Source organism: Cyphomyrmex costatus, unplaced genomic scaffold (assembly GCF_001594065.2).
Source record: "Cyphomyrmex costatus isolate MS0001 unplaced genomic scaffold, Ccosl1.0 scaffold212, whole genome shotgun sequence".
Taxonomy (NCBI): domain Eukaryota; kingdom Metazoa; phylum Arthropoda; class Insecta; order Hymenoptera; family Formicidae; genus Cyphomyrmex; species Cyphomyrmex costatus.
In genome coordinates, this window is record NW_017276170.1 from 2,409 (window position 1) to 5,205 (window position 2,797).

Below are 2,797 nucleotides of genomic sequence, written 5' to 3' on the forward strand. Positions count from 1 at the left end.
CAAAGTTTTGATTTTTTAAACAAAAAACTGTTTGTGACTTTTTAATGACCACTTCACAAAGAAAGTGTATATATATGCTTTTTCGCAGAATAATATAAGGAATCGAGTCTAACCATTTTCAGTCGCTAAAACGTTGGATCTAGATTTTAAAAGATCAAAACTGTGAACAAAAATTCCGAAAAAATTCTGTATGCTAAATTGGGTCAAAATTAACATTTTTTGTCTTTCAGACTTTTTTGCTAAAATCAATAGTTTTCGAGATAGAAAATGACAGAGCTTGAAAAATGACTAGATTTGCGATTTTCGTTCTCATGAACTAATTATCCAATCAGCACGAATAAAAAACGAAAATGTACGGCCAATCTTAAACTTTAATGAGCATTTTTTTTATTTTTATCCGTACTGTTATTGACAGTCAAAACTTTATTAGAATGAAGCTCTGAATGCTGGTCCGCGGCGCGTGAGCGATCTCGACGCTACGTTGCCACGTAGGCGCGCCGACCATGTTGCCATGCTGTGTCGACTTGCGAATCCTGCAATGCTATGAATCGCGTTGAGACTGCAGACGGCTCACGCGCCGCGAACAAGCATTCAGAGCTACATTGTAACAGAGTTTTCACTGTCAATAACAGTACGGATTAAAATAAAAAAATGCTCATTAAAGTTTAAGATTGGCCGTACATTTTCGTTTTTTATTCGTGCTGATGACCGATGCATGTATATAATATTTTATTATAAATGCCAGAAGCGTCTATTTTGATGGTACTGGTAAAATAAATATCAGAGATAAAAAACGAAAGCGTTTGTTGTAACTGTTATGGCAAAATTTATGTCAGAAGCATCTTCTAGGATGGTACTGATTTATACTGCCAAATACATGTATACAATACTTTGTTACAAATGCCAGAAGCATCTGTCTTGTTAGTACTGGTCTGTATCATCATATGTGTGTATACAACAATTTGCTAGAAATACCAGAAGCGTCTCTTTTGACGGTACAGGTATATAGAATAAATATCAGAGACATCTAATCAGACGATATTGATTAATATATTTATCAAAGGCCTTTATTCTGATTATGGCTAAATAAACATCAGAAGCGTTTATTTTGACGGTACTGATTTGTATAGTCATATGCATGTATTAATATTTTATTATAAATGCCAGAAGCGTCTATTTTGATGGTACTGGTAAAATAAATATCAGAGATAAAGAAACGAAAGCGTTTGTTGTAATTGTTATGGCAAAATTTATGTCAGAAGCATCTTTTAGGATGATACTGATTTATACTGCCATATACATGTATACAATACTTTGTTACAAATGCCAGAAGCATCTGTCTTGTCAGTACTGGTCTGTATCATCATATGCATGTGTATACAACAATTTGCTAGAAATGCCAGAAGCGTCTCTTTTGACGGTACTGGTATATACAATAAATATCAGAGATATTTAATCAAATAATACTGATATTGCCATAGTTCTTCAAATGCCAAATGTGTAATTATGAAGACAATTTTTTGTTACATCCTAGAGATGTAAAAGCTTGGGCAACATGGCTATGACAACTGCAATCATAACGTCTGAATTGATATGCTCAAGTATAAGAGATATTAGCAGATGTGAATGCGCCATGTATGTCTGAGAAAACATATCAAAGATTGATAATTATTAAACGACGAGTTTGCAAAAATACTTTTGAAAAAGGCAGGCGAAGTTGAGAATCAACTCGCTATAAAAAGTAAATGCCATTCCGTTATGTATATGTGTATACATAAAATTTAATTCCAATATTGCATGTGAAGGTGCATATTAGTGAATATTGCACTTTATATGTTTTATGTTTGCATACATATGTGTGTATATACACAATGATATAGACAAAATATTTTAATGTTGCAGATAGACATGTATTGGTACATGCAATGTTATAATTATATATGTATGTACTGTGACGTTGCAGTTTCGCTGCATCGTCGCAGCGACCCTTCGCCGCCAAAAAGCGCGAATGAGCGCATGACCCGGGCCGGGAATGGCGAGCGAGCGAAATCTCCAGGGGCCGTAATTAGCGATTTAAGTATTATTTTCTAATCCCCACGATTTAATTGCATGTAAAATGAGTGACGCCTCACCGAAGAAAGAACGACGGCAGTTTGAAGCAAGCAGCAACGGATAAGAGTAGGAGAGGAGCGGCCACCAGGGCCGAGGTAGCGGTCGGCCGGCCTATGCCTGAGAGAAGTGAGGGCCGCAGGAGGACCGGACGTCCGGCGAATGAAGGAGGAACGCCTCGAGGAGGCGCGGGTCCGACGGACAGGACCGCCGTATACCAGACAGCGAGAAGGCGGGCCGTCGGTAGTGTTGTACCTCTCGGTGCAACAAGATATTATTTTGGGATTCGATCCGCTCAAAGGGTTGGAACCCACGAGGAAAACGAGGAAAGTGGTCAAGGTCGTAGAACAAACACTCACTGCACCACACTTTTATTAAAATAACCCCTTTTATTTATTATAACACTTACAATTTCGAGTGGTTATTACCACTGATTACATTTATTCAAGTAATCGTAACCCTTTATTTAATTATTATAATTACCCGATTGAATGATTACACTTTGGTGGTTAATTGCTTATGTTACAATTCGAATAGTTGGTTACAATTGTCGAATTGATTTAATTAAAGAATATATTCGGGTTAAAGTCCTCGCTCGTGACTTAGACCGGTCGGCGACACTCGTTATCGCGGATGTAATATGACTCGGTTCTCGCGACGCGCGTAACGTATCGTTACGTTTAGATGT